We start from the raw sequence: 14,256 nt of genomic DNA on the forward strand, positions 1-14,256 counted from the left end.
TAACACCCAAGTCATAATTATGACTGGGAAACTTAGATTGTTCTGAAAGCCCCCATATATCTGGCTTAGCACTTAATAATACAGCGGCACTTGAAAAGCACTATCTAGCTGCCATCGAGCAACAGCGGTGACTTCAGTACTCAGTATGTTTATGATTCCGTTATACAGCTTTGCTTGTGCCAAAAAATCCCAAGGTAATTTTTAACTTTTTAAGGCCAGGATAACGGATATAAGATAAAGCAAAGAGGAGAACAGAGCACAGCCATGTTTGTAGGTATTTTGAGTTAGTAGAAAATTGGACTAGCTTTTATCATTCCAAGCAGCCTGCAAACGGCCCTGACATCACCGATCCCTTTAAAGATACAACCTGCTTCGGGAAAATATATGTAAAGAATAACCTTTTGACTTTTTCCCCCAAGTGTATAGCGTATGTGACCAAATCACAGAGTAGTACACAGAGTGTAGAGGGGCTATAGTGCCAGTTTTAGCTTCTGAATAACTCTGGAAATTTAAGTGACAAGGTACTGAGATCTAGATCAATGTCATTCAGTATTATAATGCATAGCGTCAACCCTGCAATACAGGCCAGTCTGAGAGAAAGAGTCAAAAGACACAGATAGAACAGCATTAAGAGCAGGAGGAGAAAGTGAGATGAATATCTGTCCTATGTGGTTCTTTAAGATGCACAGACCCTGCTCCAGCACCTGCAAGCAAAGGTGCTTTATCTGTCAGATTTCATCTGCTCACCCTACCGTGTGTGAGTAAAGAGAGTGTTTTGGAGAAGGGGTGGGTGAGTGGGGCCAAGTAGCAGCAAGCCTATCAAGCACACATTCACTTAGAGAGACTGTAAACACCTGACAGAGTCTCACTCTTGTTGTGAGGGTAACACATGTTCAGGTTAAGGATTATCACAACAAAGTGTCCATCTGATAGCTACATAACCCGCAACCTGCTTAGTCTGGGTGGAAATATATAACGTTATTTCTCTCCTTGTCTTTCTCCTGTTTTTCTTTCTTTCCGTTCTCTTTATCCGCCCCCCTATGAAGTCTGACTAAGACCCTTTACAGTGTGGGTGTTCTGGGAGCTTTGTTGGTAAACCTGTAGATTATCCCAATTGCTTTATGACTAAAGCCTAGCCTACTATTACCCTGCTTTGTCATTGGGAAATCATATCTTCCCAGACACGCACCCTGGGACACACCCCGACACACACACCCTACCCCCGAGGGGTGACGAGAACATACACATTGCAGCCAACAGGGCCCACATCACCTGCAAACCCCAAAGCCTGGGAAAGCCCCAGATGCACAAATGCATACAAACACATATAAACTGTTTCTAGTGTAGACCTGCCCCTAGGCAAATAGCATGGCAGAATGAGCAGGATGCTGTAATAATGATAAAAAGCTTACACCATTTGGGGCAATATTTCTTCATAAAACAAAGAGCCCTTTTAATTGCTGTTCAGATCTGCAGAGCACACCTGCATGTAGACAGACGACATGAATCACAAAAGTACTAAAATATAACTATGTCTCATAGATCAGATTATGCGGGGCAGTTGTAAGTGCAGTACGCTGCCGTTGTTACCAGGCTTAATTGAACATAGCTTGGATCTGACATTGGCTAACAACATGAAGTTAGCTCCCTCCTGCATTAGTGCCAGAGCAAATTAATTCTCCCTACAGATCAATGGGCTTATAGTCTATACACATCAGCACAGAGAGATTTTACAAGCAGGCTGCTGTATCAGCTGCCTAATTTTCTGCCTCTACTCTACAACCATCCCCCAACCAACCTTGTTTATCATTGAGAAGAAATCAGTGCAACACGCAGAGGCCAATACAGAGCCAACAACTCTCTCTTGTTGTTTCTCTCCTTTTCTTCTATATAGATACAAACATGTACGTGGCCTCGCTGCCCTACACAGAGTCCAGATCAATACGTAATGGGCGTCACAGTGAGCAGATGAGCTCTTTCTCACTCTTCCCATCCTGACTGAACACTGTCTCTTTGTGTCGGTAAGGCGCATCTCCAGTCTCGGAGAGAGCGAAGGATTGAAGAAGGGTGGCTGGAAGGAAATAGAGGAGTGAGGACAGAGAGTGACGGAGGGGAGATGATGGCACGAAAAGGAGGGAAGAGCTGAGTGCCAAGATGTTGCACAACAACCCCTAGTCTTTCCAACAGGCAGAATTATCATTCAGGGCAAAAACACATCAACAACGATCCAATACCCTGGACTCACAGGATACAGCTTAGCACCGCCCCCATCCCCAATAGCACATACCCACACATAACCTAAAAGAAGCTTTCAGTCATTTATATGTCTCTATATACAGCTAAAAAATTATATTTCATAATATTCCTATAGAGGTTATCGTAAACCTTAAATGATAAGGTTGGTGTTATTTTATATTTTTCATATTGTGAACAAATCCCATGAAAACTCTTTCCCTACCTTGTCTATGGCTGTCAGCCCCGAGCCTGTTTGTTCCTACTGAAGACGTAAATCTTTAAAAGCAGGTCAAAAATATCTATAGTGTCATTTTTTTTGAAAAATGAATGTAATTTCTCATAACAACTTGGCAACTTGTCGTTTTAGTATATGTTACTCAAACAGGACTATATAGTGCATTTGTTGTGAACTATCTTCAGTTGTGGATTAATACAAACGGTGCGTTAGTGAGTATTTACAGCATCAAAATAAACCACAGTGCCCATGTTCATCATAACATGTCACCCAGTGCAACAGTGAGCCACACTGATATGTTTGAAATACTTTTAGATAACAAAAAAGGTTTCTGGCACAAAGAAATAAGCTATATCAGACTTTGGCTACCCAGCAATACTGTTAGAAGAACTGATTCATTGTTGATTTTGGTCTTTTTTGTTTGTTTACAATAAGAGAAGATATAAAATAACACAAGTCTTTTCCTTTAAATATCAAATATAAAACTAGTTGTACCTCAATAAATGTAGATTTGCATAAACGATTATCTGAATTTGTTTCATTTCTACAAATATGATTTTTCAAAAAGGGTTTTGGAATAAGAGCAAAGGTACAACACTATACAAGGCCACCAAAATTATATATATATATATGCACGTACTGGCCAAATTGCTATTAATAACATCAAATGAAGGTTAAAAAAAAGGGTATGGACCTTGCTTCAGATTCAATTTTCTCTCAGAAATTAGAGACCTTAACCCAATTTTAGCACAGGGAAACTGTACCCAGTCAGAACTACCTGCTTTCACAATACTTTTTAAAGCTACATCTTCATGCATCAAGTGCTTTTAAAATCTACATCATGTGGGGAAAATGGCCAAGAACATTTAGTCCCTGACAGTCTGCCCTAGAGTGCTGTTCTTACAATACTGGCTAGTCAGAGTAGTAGCCTTAGCTTAGCGGTTGCGCCTCTGCATGATGTGGAAAGTAAAAAGGCTGTCGTCTGGCCTTAGGAGCACTTCAAAAAGCCCAAAGCAGTGTGAGCTGCAGCACAAGTGACAGACACACACATGGGGTCAATGGCTTGTGTGTGTGTATGTCTGTGTGTACCGTGTGCATGTGTATTGCTGCATAGGTGCACGTGTGTTTGCGTGTGCCAGTACAAGTGTGTTTATATGTGTGTTGTGTGTGTGGGTGTGTGTGTGTGCTGGGTGAGGGGAGGCCTATTAAAAAGCTGCCTGAGGAGAGGGCTTTCAGTAAGGAATCTATGGGGGGCAGAGAGGATGGCAGGGCCATTGTGTGTCAGAGTTCCATCCTGAGAGCTGGAATTAGAGCCTTTCTCCTCTGCTCGGCTGGAAGACTCTGTACCACCACCGACCCCATGTTTAATTAGAGCAGCTCTAGAGAGACAGCCGAGAAAGAAGAAGAGAGGGAGGAACACGAGCCACAAGAATAAGAAAGAGACAAATGAAAAAAAAAAAACCATAATCATTGGGGGAAAGTGGGGGAAAGAGAAAGAAAAATTGGATTCACACCGTTTGGCAATGCTGTGCAAGTTTGATTGGAAGTGTAATGAGGTGTATGATAGCAACATGATGTGAAATATGATAAAAGTTAGCCCTGGCGGTGTCATGACAATCACTGTAGCATGCCACTGATTGGAAATAACAGCTAATGTGACTAACTTTCACAGGGTGTATTCGACTTTCAATTCAATTAGCTTCCACTTTTTCAGGATTCCTCACGTAAACAATGTTGAGGAGCGCACGATATGCCTTTTTGGAGGTTACAGTCCAATCAAATTAGGTAAACAAACATTAATGGATGATAATGAATGTGAGCATTATCTCCAAATAGAGTGGCCATTAATATTTATGATTGTTTTTATCCCACAGCATTGCAAACCAAAGCAACATCAATATTTGTCAAAGCAAATGAGTGCGAGAATGTACATTTATCAGTAATTGGATAACTAAATGGATAGATGGAGGAGATAAACACAGGCTGTTGTCTCCTCTGTTGATGATCTATCCGTTTAGGCTTGTAAGGTTCATTTATGTTAAATGGGTTGATTGTTATGGGAGGTAAACAAGATGTCAAGCTTTATTCCAGAACAACTCATTCTGCTTAACAGTTAATGCTATTAAGACCTGCTGGTAAAATGGTTTGTCTTTGAAAGACCTGCTTGTTTTTTAAACTGGCAGGCGATCAAACCTGCTGTCCAACTGAAAAGACAGATAATACTGCATGTCAGTATGAACGCTGTTTTTGATTTGTAGGTGTGTGTGTGTGTGTGTACCTTTAAACTCCCACCTGACAAGACTCCTCACAAAGAAAAAAAGGTTTAGTGATGTTGATGATGGATTTTGTGTGAATCCCATGTCATAGCACTGTAAAGCAATTAAACGGGAAAAAAGGCCTATCATGGGACATCACAAGACTGGGTCTACACACACACACCCACACACAAAAACACACACACTCCCCTAGCGTGAGGTGTGTGTTGACCCTGTCTATATTTGGGCTTTCTCTCTCCAGTGTGTCTTAATCCTGCTGTCTGCTGTGTTCCACCTGATTAGTCTGATCATTCACTTCTGACAGGCCCATTTCTTAACCCTCCACACACACGCACACACACACACACACACACACACACACACACACACAAGGCATACACATTCACACAAACACACGATACATCACACACGCAAACACTCTGACTCGAAGGGCAAGAAAATAAAAAGCCTGAAGAAAATGACGTGTTGGCCAAATCACTCACAAGGAAAATATTCCATCATAGCCTCCAGTTACCAGTGTCACACATCACTTCACATGGCCAGTCGCAAACACTGGCTCATTTAATGCGAGATGCACACACGCACACACACACAAACACATAATTAAAGCTGATCAACGTATATAAATCCCTTAGGAAAAGGTTTTCACACCAAAATATGCATAATGAACCCACGTCTATTCTCCTCAGGGATTTCAGTGCAGAGAGATAGAGAGGTATGAACTCAGGAGGCTCAAAACGAATGCAAATGTGGGGTAGGACTGTGGGTAGAGGCTACGCTTCCCATACAATGCTGAACAATATTGTCCTTCACCTGCTGAGATCTAAAGCAGCAATCAAGAGGCGTGGAGGGCCATGGCGACTATTTCTGTGCAGGGGCCCTAGATGACTGTGACTGACTCCCTCAGGCTGGAGATAAGAGTCAGCATAGTGCATGTGTGTGTGTTCATGCATGTAGGTGAAGGAAACGTATCCTACCCCCTCTGTAAAGCCATCTCCCTTCCTCTCTCTCTCTCTCTCGTTCTCTCTGTCGTTCTCCCTCTCATTGATCCTGTATTTCGGGCAGTTCCTCGATGACCAGCCTGCTGCTGGAACTGTTGGTTTGTAGTTGAGGTTGATTTAGTCGAGCTTTCCGTGCCTGAACTCTGAGGGACCATTCTGCTCAGTGGCTGTAAATTACATTTATTTACAAGGAGGATCAAGAGAGGGAGGAAAGTGTGTGTGTGTGTGTGTGTGTGTGTGTGTGTGGGTGTGTGGGTGGGTGGGTGTTTTATCTTTTATGTTGTACGTGTCCAAACCAAGACGGTAGCACGTTCTATAAGGCACCTGTTCGAAGTTTATATAAGTTGTATAAGGACTCTAGAAAAATGGATCAGTTGTAAGTAGAGATAAATTATTATTTGATTAATCCATTAGCCGATCGACATAAATTTAACTGGCAATTATTTTGATAATCGAATAATCATTTTTCAAGAAAAAGGCCAAACATTCTCAAAGTCCAGCTCCTCAGTTGAATTTGCTGCTTTTTTGCATTCTGTGATAATGAATGGAAAGTCTTTGGGTTTTGGACTGTTAGTTAGAGAAAATTAGCAATCTGAACACGTTCCCTTGGGCTCTTGGAAATTACAATGACCATTTTCCACTATTTTCTGACATTTTAACAAATGATGGATCACTTAATCGGGAAAATAATTGCAGCCAACTTTTGGGTTTCCTGGTTGTGAAATATCCCTTTGCTTGGTGTTTATCCTCCTCCAGCTGGAAACTAGATTTGTCTTTTTAGCTATTCCTCTTTATCTTGAAAAAATTCCCTCCAATGGACAGATCAAACACTTACCCACTGGAAAAGAGCCGCAGAGCATCTGGACCAAAATCCATTTATTAACAACTTAACATTTACAACTGATGTGATGGACTGTTTTCTCGTTTCTCATTTTCTAAAAAGTCATCACGCAACATTAACAACAATCCATCAAGTCTGCAGTTGTATAATACATTGTTAATAAATGGATTGTGTTCCAGATGCACTTCAGTGTTTTCCAGAGCACAACACACAACAGAGGAAAAGCTAATCACATCTGACAGAACCAAAACTAACAAACATTTCATAAAAGGTTCCTTATAAGATAATGGTACCACTACTTGTAACACAAAGCCCAAACTTTCATGCTATTCCCCTGGTGACATCCTAACCTAACCTAAACCACAAATCCCAGCTCAGTCTAGACCACACAGGAAAACTCTCACAAAGAGCTGTGGCTGCGGTTTGGAGAAGGTGAACACAAACAAACTTTGTCAAGTGATTCCCTCTTTCTCGCTCGCTCTCATCGGTGTAACAATCCTCCTTCAGCCTGGGGCCAAGATCCTCTTTGTTTACGCAGTGTCACATGGTGTACTAGATGACCCTACCTGAAGCCAAAGAGTCATATCTATTTCTCAGCTCCAGCTCCACATCGTCCCCCCACCCCCCTGCTCAGGCCTCAGCTCAGCCACAGACCAGCTATCCCATTGCTTGGACAAAGGAAGCTTCACTGGGATGTAACTCATGCTTGCATATATAGAAAGTCCAGACAAAGCCTGCTATTCTCCTCTAGCAACAACAACACCTTTTGTTTTCTCTTATAAAAGAAGGTACACCCTAAGCATTTGCCAGCAAGAACTAAAGGAGTTATAAACAGCCTGAACATTAATTTTAGTTAAATTACACACAAAACACAAAAATAAGCCCTAAAACAACCAATAAATTATATCTTCTTAAATCTAATTTGATATTTTCTAATCCAACCATAGGGGCTGATCAGAAGGACCTATGTAACCACAGCTGATATTGTGAAATTTGTGCAAAAATTAGGCATGAAAATCAGGTGAAAGAAAGGTGTACTGGTACTTAAAATCGTGTACTGTAGTGTTTGGGGACATATAATATACATCACATAACCCTTAATGTGTAAATACACAAATTATAATTGTTAAAAACTGTTTTTTGCAACAAGAAGAAAGATGTACTCTTACATGTAAGATTTCTAGAATTAAGCAATCTTATCTCAGACTTTAGTTTCCCTGCTGCTCATTTGGTTACCATGTGATTGCTCTAAAATGTTATTGCACTGCATAAATGTTAAGGTCACAAGGAACAAGTATGATGATAAAGTTGTTATAAAAAACATATAAACAAGATATGGAGGTTGGGCGTGAGATAGAGAGAGGACAGAAGTGTTGTAAAATTGCATAAGCTGTCATAAATTTATTATTTTTGACTCCAGCCAGGAACAAAACTGTTTATCAGTTTGAGAAAACAGGGATTTTGAGTTGACTGGATTTTTTTTTTGCACACCAATTAGTTAGCAACCAAGAAAAAAATGTTGGAAAACAAGAATATTGGCAGAAAGAGAAAGATGTAATTAAATAAACATTATGTCATAGCATGGAGAATTAACAAATTTTTCATACCATTGTGACCCAAACTACAATACACATAGGCAACTAATGAGACAAATGATCCCTAACTTCATGGAGCATAGTGCCTCCTAACTAACCACTGTGACATATACACACACATACACATACACACACACACACACACGCACATACACACATAACCCTGGAGCATCTGGATTAGGTGCTTTGTGAGTAGGGCTATATTTGTATGATGATCCCAAACACGTGCAGTGGTAAAGCCTGATTTCCTCTATAGTGGAGACTCTGCAGAAAGTGTTGATCTGTGGTTTGGTTCATCAATCTTTTAAAAATCTAAACCACCTTCCTTTAGATGCTACCTATGCTGCAGCTTCTTTTCATTCCTCTCCCATTACCGTACCATCCTCCCCCACCTCTTTCCATTTCCCAACTATATCATTTCACATTGTGAAAGCATCTGCTGTATATACCAACTTAAGCCAGCGGACATAACCCACCCTGGCGTGATGACTTGGTGTGAATACAAATGCAGGGAAACCTGGTCTTGCAGAAGCAAACACATGGCAGACACAGAATACACAGATAGGAGGGTGTACAAATGAATTAAAACACAGACTGGGAAGGTGTCTCACAGTGGTGGCTGGTTTAGTAGCAGGCTGCTTACAAAGTCAGACAAAGGTAATCCACCTGGTATGACAAGTTATATTGTTCCAAATTATTTATTAACACATTAAAACCGGATGCAACATTTGCATATATAATACACCAAACATTTCACAGAAAAACAATGACAACTGATTAAAAACTTAAATGATGAGTCTGTTCTGTATTATTTAGCTCTTATTTAAATAAATGTTGTCACAGTGAGATAAGGTATAACAGTAATTCCCCTTTTTTTTCTTTCATTTTACATTTTAGTATAAATTACATTAAAGATCTTACATGGAGAAGACTTCAACACCTTGACATGACTGAGTAACATTTCATGTGTATCAAATCTATATAACTTTTAGCAACCAACTTTTCAAAAATCCCACCATAGCTGAGCCATGTGCTAGTACTGACCCTTGATGAACAATAATTAGGACAAATCGCCAAGTGACTTTTATTGATGAACCAAATGGCAGCCACAGCTTGTGGACAAACTGTGTAGGAAAGACCAGGCAGGCCTGTGACAGATGGTCAGAGTGACTGGGTGACTGTTGTCAATGTGTGCTGTGTTCAGGAACGCACATTCAGCACAATGACACAGAAAGAGAAGTGAACAACCTGAAGCTTCTGTTGTGCCACATTAGACACATATAAACCCACACACACAATGGATGGTGACAGAGACACACACACACACACACAAGCAAGAAGCCAGCAGGACAGAAAAATACCATGCTAGCAGGGAAAGACAAGCAGGGACACATTTGCTGCTAGCGCCATGGGACTTCTGCAAGCTATATGCTATGCATGCAACTGACATTCATTTTCCAACTCACTCTCACCTGCTTTCTCATGTACAAATCCTAACATAAACATCACATCTTATGCAATGTCTCTTTTCCTTTTCCCTTTGTCCTGTTAGCTCTTTGCAATTAAGCAAATGGGTCATTAATTAATCGCCAGAGGCAACAGGCCACTCAAGGAGTTAATCAGACTGAATGGATGGACTGCTGGGAGAGAGCATGTCACACATACACAAGTACACACACACACACATAATCACATGCCCACTTTCACAAACTATTGACATTTCTGAAAAAAAGCAAGCCTCAGTAAGATATGCATGAATAAAATTACAGAAAATGGCAGGAGTTGATGAAAAGCAGCTTGATCATTGATTCATGTTGTCAAACTGTGCTGAGTGGCAGTTTCTTCTAGGAGGAAACTTTGGTTGAAACCTTGCCTCAGGCCATCAACATTCAGAGTGAGACAAGAGGATGTTTTTTCCAGTGTATGATGATACACAGCTCAATCACTGAGTCTGAAGACTGCTGACAAATCATTCTCATGAAGTATATACAAATAGGGCTATTGATGGGAAAACCACAAAGGATTCATACAGGCTGGATTTATACTAAGCAAATTGGTTTGACGAGTGCAGGGTCGGTCCCAGACAGGTGCAGGCTCAGTGCTGAGACATCACTTTAGCTGTTGAGACAGAAACTGATTGTGAATGCAGACATGTTTCTCAGACCTTTTCTGCTTTAAAGGTGTGTTTCTCTTGAGGCACATATAGCATCTCCTTTTATCTGTCTTCCTCTTTCTCTGGTTCTCTTCCTCTATCCCTTGAATCTGTGTGAGTGTGTGCGTGTGTGTGTGTGTGTGTGTGTGAAACAGTCATGTTGAGGTTGAAATGAGGTTATAACATGCAAAAAATGTTGGGAATGTTTGGAATCTTAACAAGATTCAGAGGAGAATAACAAATGTGTGTTGCACCACAGAGCAGGAAGTGCAAAAATAGAGGCAACATCTACTACTATTATTTACTATTACTTAAATCAAAGTGCGGCTGCCACATCCAATCCACTGATTATTTTCTTGATTCATCAATGAATCATCCTGTTTAAATGTCAGAAAAGAGTGAAAAACACTCTCTCATTTCCCAGAGCCGCTAACAACTCAAAACCCCAAAATGTTTTATTTGCTGTCATATAAGACGGAGAAAGGCGGAAAATTTAAGAGGCAAAAAACAGGTTTGTTATTTTTACTTGAAATATGACTCAAACTATTAGTCGGTTATCAAAATAGTTTTCAGGTTAATTTTCTGTCAATTAACAAACCGCAAAATCAACTAAACATTTCAGTTCTAAATCTATAAGACACATTACAAGCATCTAATGACCCCACTTTCATGACCACCACATACACAAAACTATATAGACTTGCATGTAGCTCAGTTTCAGGAAGAGTAAATGTAAGACTCGTGTGTGAAAGACTTTGGGAATATCAAAGACATCCCATAATTTCTTAATAAAATCATGAATGAAGTGTTTTTCTTGATATCTGTCAACATAATGCTGTATTTATACTTGTCCAGTTGGTGGCAGTATTAATGCTGTATTAATATTTCTCCAGTTGGTGGCAGACTTACAAAACAAGCCAAGCCAACACACATAACTAGACAAACAAAAGCACATACATCATCAGAAACAATGACAAATATCACTAACTACAGGTTAAAAGTTCAAAATTGGCCAGATATTCATATATTCAAGTTTTAAAATCCTCTGTAATTCATTTCATTTATAAGGTGCAAAGCAGAGGAGGGCAATCTTTCCATGTTCAGTATTTACCTGAGGTGTAACTGGTCTGGTGAGCAGTAATTTGCATTTGAGAGAAGTGATATACTGAGGCGGTTCTTGCAGGAGACATTTATAAATAAAAATGATAGAATGTAGTTCCCTTCCTGTTGCTAGAGAGGACAAGCCTAGTTTTTCATACAGTGATGTGTATGATATTTATCTCCTGTAATGAAACGCAAAGCACGATGATAAACTGCATCAAGCTGTTTTAAGGTAGAGTGAGCAGCATGACAATAAAGGAAAGGTTTAAAACTTAAAATAGATGAACGGCCTAGTTTCTTTACCTAGTGTGGTCATCTGGATCACTGAGTGGGACAAAGATAACCACGTGACATGTACTTCCTTCCCTGCCATTGAGTTGGGAAGGGAAAAGGCATTTCTTCCTTAGATATCCTGTTTTTTGTTTAACCTCACATGCCAAGCTGGATGCCCTTTTACAGTCAGCAGGAAAAAGAGAGCAATGGAGGGTGAGCTGGCCGGTGTGTCAAAAGACAGGACAAGACAGGGCAGTAACAACAATGACACACAGGATGAGAGTTGTTTTGTCCCGTGTATTTAGGAACACTCAGCACTATATGATGTGTCAGGGGGACGACAGGAAGGAAGGAAGGGCAGACTACATCAAGCAGAAGTTCTGACTCTCACCTGGATGAACCTAAATCACTATTACTGTGAGGGGGATATTAAATATATGCAGACATTTGAAGTAGACTTTTCCTGATTAGATAATACTGGCAGACATTCCAGCATGCTGTGGCATTAAAAAAGCCACTAAGCCACTGACTGAGTCTCCCTAATAATGTGAACATAAACTGATTGGCCAAAAGACATAAACCCTGCAGGGAAGAAGGGAAGGAGAGAAGAAGTTGTGGCTAGTATACTCAATATTTGCACTTCATCACTGAGCCATTGAAAGGCTAAAGATGTGTAGAATGGATTATATATATATACCAGGGCATTTGATCTAATAGTCTGAGTAAGCAGTAAGAGAAAAATGTTTTATGTGGTGCTTGCTGACTAAAATTGATTCATTTGTTTCTTACTGCACTTTTGTAATCAAATTTTCCTCCTTCATTAGGATAATTACTCTGACAGTCTGGGACAAGAGTGCCAGAGACAAGACAAACCACAATAATCTAATTACAAAGTCTTTCCTTACTTTCACTCAGCTGGCGCTGCACATCTGCAGCAGAGACAAAGAGACAGACAGACAGATAGACAGGTTAATAGATAGATAGATAGACAGATAGATAGATAGATAGATAGATAGACAGACAGATAGATAGATAGATAGATAGATAGATAGATAGATAGATAGATAGATAGATAGATAGATAGATAGATAGATAGATAGATCTGTGTGCATGCGTGTGTGTTGGAAGATTTACAAGGGGCCAAAGATGAAGACCAACAGAACTCTTAAACTGGGGCATTAAAGTATACAGCTAGTGAAGTACTCTATTTCATTATGGCAGGATTTATTACTCTGTACGTCCCACTCAAGCAAGAAATTGATCCAGCATCTGAGACCAAAAAATAAAAGGATGGGACTGTCTGGTGAAGAGTTTTATCTTTGCCAGGACTGAATTCAAATTCAATGCGAGTGGTGTTATTGTCCACCAGGTGGTGTTGCAGGACCATCATAAACATTCACTGGGACACACTGAGTCACAGCATTAAGCACAGGCCTTAAGCTTAGGCATAAAACAATGTCTTCTTGTTTATTTAACCACAAACACAGACCGACTCCTACTCCAGGTTCTTTCCCGCAGAAAGCATGAGATATTTATTGTGATTAGACTGTACAGGGGTAGATAAGCTCTCTGACCACTACAGTAGTTAATTCCAGTGTTTCATTCTTTTCTGGAACTGAAGGTCAAGTGCGGTGTTAGAGTACAGCCACAGACTAGTATGCCATTAAATGAAAACCTTCTGACTCAATTTTCTCTTTAACAACTTCAATAAATCAGAGGAGCGCCACCGCTGAGCAGAGCGTGCCTCTAACCCAGGGCTTGCCAGTTGTTCCCAGCCTGGCCAGTTAGTTCAGTATTGATTCTCTGTCTCCCTGTGATACTACTATAACCATCTGGCCTATGAATGCTGAGCTCACAGCTCTGGCCTGAAATCCAGTACACGCTGCCCTCAGAGGGGAGAGGGAACACCATGAGAAAAAAGACTCAGCTCACCCTCTGATCTCTAGACTTTAGTGCTCTCTCTAAAAACTTCTGCCTTCAGCTCACGTCCAGTTAGTCTATACTCGCTTTAGCCTTTACACCTTTTCCCCCCTACCTCCCCTCACCATGATGTCTCACATACGTTAGGTGCCAATATGAACATCAAACGAGGTTTTGCTCTCTCTAATCATTCCTCCAGCTAATACTTGCCATCAAAAGATCCCTCCTGAATGGGCTGACAATGGAAGTCATGGGGGACAAAATCCACAGTCCTCATTTTTAGCAAAAATTTATCTAAAAAAGTTTCTTTTTGTCTTTTTGGTATCAAATTCCCTCTTTGCGTTTCCCCAGATAGTATTTCCCTGTTGAGCTGCAGTGACAGGACTGAAACCAAAAGGGGGAATTCTGAACTAAAAATGAAAATGAATTTAAAAATGAATTTTGAAAGATATCTGCTTGATTTGACTAATTTGGATTAATGAAGCTTCATATTAACTTCAGATAAACATTTACATATATTTTGCACGGAACAAGGACTTTTGCACCCCATAATTTACATTCAGAAGGAATCTCCTAATGATCAGTATGAACAGGAGGAATGATTACAGCAAGAAAAAACAATTTCAA

General features: G+C 40.2%; 1 protein-coding gene across 1 annotated transcript in view; it reads right to left on the minus strand.

Annotated features, from left to right (window-relative positions):
* LOC121884843 (E3 ubiquitin-protein ligase RNF128-like) overlaps positions 1-14,256 on the minus strand; it is a 40,299-nt gene that overhangs the window by 18,460 nt on the left and 7,583 nt on the right. The gene's annotated exons all lie outside the window — the stretch shown is intronic.

Source organism: Thunnus maccoyii, chromosome 1, assembly GCF_910596095.1.
Source record: "Thunnus maccoyii chromosome 1, fThuMac1.1, whole genome shotgun sequence".
Lineage (NCBI taxonomy): Eukaryota > Metazoa > Chordata > Actinopteri > Scombriformes > Scombridae > Thunnus > Thunnus maccoyii.